The sequence below is a fragment of the Myotis nattereri genome (assembly GCF_964212035.1).
Source record: "Myotis nattereri genome assembly, chromosome: 9".
NCBI classification, from domain to species: domain Eukaryota; kingdom Metazoa; phylum Chordata; class Mammalia; order Chiroptera; family Vespertilionidae; genus Myotis; species Myotis nattereri.
This window is the reverse complement of record NC_138084.1, coordinates 56,703,772-56,712,921: the sequence shown is the minus strand read 5'-3', so window position 1 is coordinate 56,712,921 and position 9,150 is coordinate 56,703,772.

Here is a 9,150-nt window from a genome sequence, read left to right as displayed (position 1 = left end):
GACTGTATCCCACTCCCAGGAGCCAATTTCTGTAATAATACAGTACAAGCAAAGCAGATGTAACCTGAATTACAGTGCCTCAAATAAAGCGGAATTCTATTTCTTTCTTGCGCAAGTCAAGAAGTGAGCCATGGAGGGTAGCTATGAGTTACCCACAAAATCATCCAGATTCTTAAGATCTTATTTCTTCCTTATCACTCAAAGTATTGCCCTTGCTTTCATGGTGGACGCATATTTCCAAACTGTGGGAAAGGGAGGAGAAAAAGGAATGTGGAATGCAAGCAACTTCCTTTGTAATAGGATAGGGATGTACACATCCTTTCTGCTCACATCCTGTTTGTAGCAGCATGGTCAATGCCTACTCCTGCCTGCAAGAGAAGCTAGGACATGTAATCACTAGCCGGGCAGCTATGACCCAGCTGAAACTCAGGGGTGAATTATTACTAAAATGAACGAGGGAACAGTAAGAGATTTGCACACTCTGCCACTCCAAAGAAATCGCATTGATGTGGAGACATTTGTGTAGCAAATAATTATGTCATCGTGTAATAATTCAACATGTGTAAATTTGAACTAAGGATTGTAAAAGATCAGAGGAGGCATAGTGCTGTCTTCTGATTCAAAAGATGCTCCATAAAAATAATTTTTAAAAATATATTTTTCTTGATTTCAGAAAGGAAGGGAGAGGGAGAGAGAGATAGAAACATCAATGATGAGAGAGAATCATTGATGGTCTGCCTCCTGCATGCCCCACACTGGGGATTGGGCCTGCAACCCAAGTATGCGCCCTGACCAGGAATTGAACCATGATCTCTTGGGAATTGAACTTTGAACTCCTGGTTCATAGGTTGATGCTCAACCACTGAGCGACACTAGCCAGGCTAGAAAAATAAATTTGATGGAACTTGGAGAAAAGGCAAAGAGTAATTAGGATGCAAATTTTTCTCTTAATCCAAAGATTCAATTGTAAAGCACAAATATATAACTAAGATATAAGATCATTCCATTTGTTAAGATTTGATACCTTGTGACATTTTTCAAAAGTATTGATTATTTCTCATCATAGGCTATATACATACTGTAAATGTACATATAAACATTTTAGTTGCTGTGTCAATATAAGAGTGAGTCAGTATGGGAGAATGAGAATAAAAACAAAAAATACTTTGAAATGTCCAGCCCCAAATTTTTTGAGACTAGGGGAAAAGATTTTCTGAAGGTTAAATTGCACGGAAAATTGTTGAGGAGAAGGTAGACAACAGTCAATTTTGTTCTTTTCTTCTTATGTTCCTGAATTTGTTTTTCATCAAACTTAATCTAAAACCTTTGCTGCTCTCTGAACAATTAGAGCAAGATTTGGTGAGTGGTGATTTTTTCATTTTGAAAATAACCTGAGCTGTTATTTCATGCTAGACTTTCATTCATTCATTCATCCATTTATTAATTTGTTAATTAAGTATATTTTGAGCACTAGCTGTGAGCTAGGTTTTAGGTAGTGAAGAAAGGTTTCCTATCTTCAGTGTGCTCACAGCCTCGTTGGAAAAACAACTTAGAAAATACATCAACAAATGCAGCCTGGTAACTGCTCTGAGAGAGGGCTGCACAGTGGGCAGATGCTCACATGCAAGAGGCTCCTGACCCAGCTGGGAACAATCCACATGGGCCTCTAAGTGGAAATAATGCTTGCCTTGAGTTTGGGGACTGAGTATCACTAGGTAGGTTGTGCCAGGAAGCGAGAATAGCATGCACACATGGATGAAGGTGTGAGAAAACAGGATCTATTTGGGGAAGAAAAAATAATTAAGGTACAGAATGCCATGTCAGTGTAGAAAAGGGAATATCAGTGTTTAAATATTACTGGAGGAGAAGTTGGGAAATCTATCCTCCTGGCTTTCATTTTTGTAATTCAAAATAGTCACTGAGCTCTTACACAGGTTCCAAGCTCTATACCTGTCTCTGAGGAAATAAAAATAAGCAAATTCAGACATGTACTTTACCTTGGGAAGTTCCCATTTTATGACAGAGATTGACAGTCAAATAAGCTCACGAATGAATATATAAATACAAGCTACCAGGCTGTGCAAAAGCCTCGTGGTATGGCGAGGAGTAGGAGAAGAGGGATCATAGGGGAGAGGTTGGTGAAAAAGGGCTGAAAAGAGGGCTTCAGCTTCCACTCTAATCAATTAAGTGAAAATTGTAATGCTCTCCAAAGCCTGTTTTATTCTGATGTTTTTATGATTCTAAACTTTATATCATTTAACATGAATTTGAATAGTTACAACAATTATTTTATGCTCAGAAAGTGAAGTGAGACTAAGGAAGAAATTCAATTTTATTTCCTCAATATTTCAAAGCAGTCTGAGGATGCAACTAGAACCATGGGTGCAAGTGTTAAGAACATACTATTTTTTAAAATATATATGTTTATTGATTTCAGAGAGGAAGGGAGAGGGAGAGAGAGAGATAGAAATATCAATGATGAGAAAGAATCATTGATCGGCTGCCTCCTGTACACCCCACACTGGGGATTGAGCCTGCAACCTGATGTGCCATGTGCCATGACTGGGAATTGAACCATGACCTCCTGGTTCATAGCTAGACACTCAACCACTGAGGCACACTGGCTGGGCAGGAACATACTATTTTGGTCTTCAGGAATACTTCTAGTTCAATTTTTAAGAATAATACAATAGCACAAACATCCTAGAATTATTCTGTTAATGAAAATGCCTTACAGGAAAAAGAACAAATAAGATCATGAACAATAGACAAGATAGTCTTTGAGGATGTGCTCTGACTTAACAGTACAAAGGCCCACTGGTACATCCCTTCACACTTTAGATGATTGGAGAAAATAAAAAACTACAGCTCCATGTAGGTCTAAAGGATTGCAGCTCCAAACACATGGCAGTCCTAGTTCAGAAATGACTACATGGGAGAAGAGGGAGCAGGGGTCCTGGCTTCTGGGCATTACTGCTTAATGCCTTGGTGACTTGGGCAAGTTAGTTATTCTCTCTGTCCCCAGTGTCCTCGTGTCTCATGTGTAAAAGTAGGGTAAAGATAAGAATGGCCCTTCTAGAAGCCCAATAGAAGAGATTTGAGGATTGAATAATAAAAAGTAGTCTGAAGATTGAATAATAAAAAAGTCTATGTTTTTATTATATATACTTTTTTATATATATATATATATATATATATATATAGAGAGAGAGAGAGAGAGAGAGAGAGAGAGAGAGAGAGAGAGAATTCCTATGGAAGTCAAAGGTGGTCAGTATTTCTTATAATTTGTTTGTAAAAATGAATTTTCTTTAGTAAACATGCAGTGTATGGCATTTTTGGTTTTCACTTAAAAATTTTCCCTTAGTTGCAGAAAAATTTGGGTAGGATAGTCTATGTTGGGTTTCACTGATTTTTTTTTTTCTTTTTGAAATTTTATTGGTCTATTAAATCCAGAAGTTTGGAAAAGTGTTCTATGCAAGACAATTCTAAACAAAAGTTCATCATAGTCAGTTTCATTCAAGAAACTTTTATCCAGAGTCTTTATTCTGGCATTCTTAAATTGTCTTCACTTTTGTAAGCATTATTTTCCAACCAAGTATCTGATACTTGAGGGCATAAGAGCCTCTCCAGCTGTTTCAGTATTTCTCAAGGAGCTGACCTAACTGTGAGTACATGGTAGACATTCCTGAATGATTTTGTGTAGAACTGACAATGAGTCATTATCTGGAACTTGCCTTTGGGCCATTTCTCACTGTTCCCTTGGGGGGGCCAGTCCCCTTTTCCAGCCAAGGGTCTCAGGGACTTGCTGCAGTTTTCTTTTCTCTCACCCTCCCTTTTAAAAATCCGCACCAGAGGATATGTTCTTTATTGACGTTAGAGAAACAGGAAGAGAGAGAGACATGGATGTGAGAGAGACACATCGGGTTGCCTCCTGTATGCACCCCGACCGGGATGGAACTGCAACCTTTTGGGTGGTGTACTGCATGATGCTGCAACCACTGAGCCACCTGGCCAGCTTTCTTTTCTCTTTAATGTAGCTGCTACTTCCTAGATCTCTAGGATTCGCTGTGTACTCCACCGGTTTGCTGGATACTGGGAACAGAGGCTTCCTATTTTCCTCCTTTCTGTTTGTAAGAAAAACATACAGATTCATTTTTTAGTTTAATGCTAACCACTTCTGATAATCAGATATCAGATAATAAAGATAACAAATTCCAGCCAAGTCACAAAGGTTAAGAAATCTTGCTGAGTTCTAACAGGCATGGTTCTGTTATGGACAGTTAGACAGACATGAGCAGAGCAAGGACGATAGGCCAGCTAGAGAACTCAGGCTTTCTGCCCTGGCTTCCTAGCAAGGGGCAAAACTGGGAAAACAAGCATTTTGCTGCCAGGGTAACCAGCCTTTCCCTAGCACAACACTGGCCATGCAGTTTGGACCCCCCTGACCTTTTCCTCCCTAAAGAAAATATCTAGACCTTAGTTGTTTTTCAGCTCTAGGCCCTGAAAAGCAGTAAAACCAGGCAAGTGATGCCATAGCTGCCTCAGGACCAGATGCACTGGCTAATGACCCCCTGTCCTTGCGCTGACCAATCAGTGGAGACCAGGACCCTGAAAGAGCACAGCTGGGAAGCTGATGAATATTCTATTAATACCCTTCCCTGAGACCTCCCCTAAGATTTCAACTTGCAAGAGAGAGAAATATGCTCAGAATGAAGGACCCAGTGTGTACTCTTCCCTGTGGAACATGCCAATGTGTTCCCTTTCTCCCTTCTTTCATCTAAGGGGCCCCATAAGACTTGCAACCAGGAGAGCAATGGGCAGTGGCAGCTCATCCCAGGCTAAACCCCTAACCCTGTCTCCAAGGGCTCCCTTTTCTTTGACTTCTCAGTGAGTCAAAGCAGCCCAGCCTAGGCTCTCCTCTTCTTCTGTGCACCTTCCTTGTTTCAGCGTCCTAAGTATTTTTGTTGTTGTTGTGGCCAATCAATTCTTACTTACTTTGCCACACTTTATCTCTTGATTGAAATCTTTCCTTCAAGAAGACAAGAATGGAGATCTCACGGTCTCACTGGTAACAGTCTATACTTTTTGACTTCTTAACAGAAATGCTAACTAGGAGTCCTAACTCTTATTTCTTTTCTTTTTATTGAAGTACTGCTGATGTACAATATTATATTAGTTTCAGGTGTGCGACATAGTGATTCTACATGCTTATACCTTACGATGCAATCACCATGATATGTCTAGTAACCATCTGTCATCAGACAAAGTTCTTATGATGTTACTGTTATCCCTTTGCTACATATCCCTTCCCTGCCTTTTTCATTTTATAACTGGAAGTTTGTACCTCTTGTTCCCTTCACTTTTTTCACCCATCGTGCTACCCCCTCTGACAACCATTAGTTCGTTCTCTGTATGTATGAGTCTGTTTCTGTTTCACTTTTTAAGAGTCCACATGTGTGAAATCATAGAGTATTTGTCTCTCTCTGTCTGACTTGGCCTAATATCCTCTAGGTCCATCTATGTTGTCGCAAATAGCAAGATTACATTCTTTTTTATTTTCCTAAAAAATCCTACTCTAAGGTTGGCATGTCTAATCATGGAAAAAGTTAACATCAGTTAAGTCAATTTAGAGGCTGTACTAGGCTGAGTAAATCACCACCCAAATATATCAGTTCCTATTCCCAGGAACCTGTAAATGTTAGTTTATAAGGAAAAGGGTTTTTTTGTAGGTGTGACTAAGTTAAGGATCTTGACCTGGGGAGATTATCTTGGATCATCTGGGGGGACACTAATGCAATCAATCACACCTGTCCTTATAAGAGAGAGAGAGCTCATGATTTGACGTACATACAGACAGAAGAGGAGAAGGCAATGCAACCGCTGAGGTGATGCAGCCACAAGCCAAGGTATGCCAGCAGCCCCAGGATCGGAAAGAGGCAAGGCAGATTCTCCCTTAGACTCTCGGGAGGGAGTGTGGCCCTGTCCACCTTGATTTTGAGCCAGAGGTCTGATTTCAGGCTTCTGGCCTCTGGAACAGTGAGAGAATGCATTTTTGTTGTTTTAAGTCACTCAGTGATAATTAGTTACAGCAGCCGCAGGAAACTAATCTAGGTTCCCACTGGTCTCAAATGCATATCCTGTGACCTGTGCTGTAGGTGACACCATACCAAGGGGTCCTTTTCTGCTAGTTAAGTATTATCAAGCTAAAAAGAAACTTTTCTTACATTACTGGAAAGTTACACTTGAGAAACTAGAGTGTGAGAGGCACAGAAAGAGGGCAATATACTTCACTATTCATTTATTTAATAAACGTTCTTTAAGTTCTTGCTATGTGTTAGTCTTTGTCTGAGATCCTGGATTAAAATGGAATAAGGCAGGATCCTTGTTCTCGAGGAGATCAGTTGATGAGGAGAAGTAGACGCACATATACATACAACTAATTACTCTGTGAAATATGCAGTAATGATAGTAAAAATGAGGGAGGGTCCTTATGACTTTAAACCTAAGGTCTAGAAATCATCTCTCTCTCCCCACCCCCCAGAGGGAGTGTGCCCCCCAAAAATGTATATACACTTTGAGTAATTATAAAGATACTGTTAAAATACATTTCATTTTTAAAGTGTAATAGAATCTACAGACATTGTGTGTATACATTTTTGGGGGACACTGTATGTATGTATGTATGTGTATATATATGTATATATATGTGTGTATGTATGTATATACACATACATACATACATACACATACGTACATAAACATGTATATATATCCCTCAGAGACCTAGCCTTTCCTTGGGTAATCAGCAACTACCCCCCTCCCCCCCCACTCCATCCCCAGCAGAAGACAATAACTGGTACCTAGACTAATGGCCATTTAGTCCAGATCATTGGCAGGCTAAAGATAACATCTTGGCCTAACTTATGTTTCAACTACTAGGCCCTAATGTGGAATGATGGCATGGCTACTTTCTCAGGATGTGGGGCAGAGGGACCCAGAAAAGACCTCAGAATTGTCTCCAAGATCTGAAGAGATGATTATTACACTTTTATGTCACCTCTAACCAATCAGCTGACATCACAACCCTGAAACCTTTGTGATTTTGTGTCTTGTGATTTTGCCCTATATAATCTGTAACCTACACACCATCCATCTGGTAGTTTGGGCTTTGGAATGTTAGCCTCCAGCTCTCCTGAGTATCACCATCTATATTAATATCTATATTAACAAAAGGGTAATATGCTAATTAGACCAGACATCTTCTGGACGTCCTTCCAGACAAAGCCACGGTGGCGGGGGCTGAGGCAGAGGTGGTTAGGGGTGATCAGGCTGGCAGGGAGAGCAGTTAGGGGTTATCAGGCTGGTAGGAGGGAGCAGTCAGGGGGCAATCAGGCCAGCAGGGGGAAGCAGTTAGGGGGCGATCAGGCTGACAGGCAGAGGTGGTTAGGGGCAATCAGGCAGGCAGGCAGGCGAACGGTTAGGAGCCAGTAGTCCCAGATTGCAAGAAGGATGTCCGACTGCCAGTTTAGGCCCAATCCAGATCGGGCCTAAACCAGAAGTTGGACATCCCCTAAGGGGTTCTGGATTGGAGAGGGTGCAGGCCAGGCTGAGGGGCCCCCTCCCCCAACCCCTGTGCATGAATTTCATGCACTGAGCCTCTAGTTCATAATGAAATAGCCAATATTTCTCCACTGCATTCCTTCATATTCAGTGTGTGACTCTGCTGGCTCCAGGCGGAGGAACTCTTTCTCTTCTGTAGTAATCACGTGTGTAGTGTCTTTTGGACACACTGAAGAATGCAGGGATGACAGGAAGGGTCTGTGTGAGATTGAGGAGAGGTGGGTTAGAAAAAGCTTCATGAGAAAGAGATGTTTCTGAGCTGACAAATAAAGAAGCAGACTAATAAAAGACAAACAATTTTTTTTTCTCGTGGATTTCATGCGTTGAAGGACACTGTCTACCAAAAACAGAAAACTTCTGTGTTTATTAAACCATAAACAATAGATTAATAACATCTCTCACTGCCAGAGTTGATCAGCAGCATAGGATGATTACTATTCTCTTACCATTATTTCAACCAAGAGAAAGGTATTTGTCATTTGGTTTTTTTTTCCTACGAAGTCTTTTCCGGACAAAAGTGTAATATTTTTCATTATGCATTTTGGAATACTGGTATAGCTGCAGAGCTCTCTCCTCATTGCGTTCAAGAACAGCCCTTCCCATCTTGGGGATGACAGTATTAACTACTTGCACTATACTATCTGGCCTACAGAACATTATATTGAGAAGAAACTCAATAATGAGAGTTCCTATACAATAAGGCAATAGCTCTGTCTCCTGGGGCTACCTTCCAGTATTGTTTCCTTGTACGGCAACAGAAACAGTTGGATCTTGGGCCCCTCTTACAGGCCTCCTATAAAATAATAGTGATACGTATAACTAATCAACATTTGTTTAGCATTCTGTCATTTGACAAAAGGGTTTCATAAAAGTATCTGTTTTGGGGTTGTTTGAGATATAAGCAAATACTGTTTTATCCTTTCAGGCAAGTGTCTTTCTCTTTTTATTTATTTTTTCATCTTTATTGCAATATTATTATTCCAGTGAACATAATACTTTTTCCAGCTTTATTGAGATTATTGACAAGCAACAATGTGCTGCTCGATACACATATTTTGTGATATGATTACCATCCTAGCTTTAGCTAACACTTCCATCATCTCACATTGTCACCATTGGTTTTTTTGTGATGAGAACATGTAGGACCTACTCTCTTCACAATTTTCAAGTATATAATACAGTTAACTATAATCACCATGCTGTACATTAGATTTCCTGAACTTCTTCATTTTATAACTGGAAGTTTGTACCCTTTGACCAACATCTCCCCTTTTCCCTACCTCCTCAAGAAAGTTCCTTAATCTCTTTTAGCTTCAGTTTCCTTACCTTTCAAGCGGTACCACTGACATCCACGTGGCTATTGTGAGAATTAAGTGAGATTTTGTATATGAAGTAACAAGGACAGGGCCTGACACTTTGTATACAGTAAGAACTAGATTCTTTTATTTCCTTTATCCTGGAAGTAGGTGACATTTTAAAATTGTCTTTTATTCTATTCTTCAATTGCTTCACTCCTCTCAACTCATGACA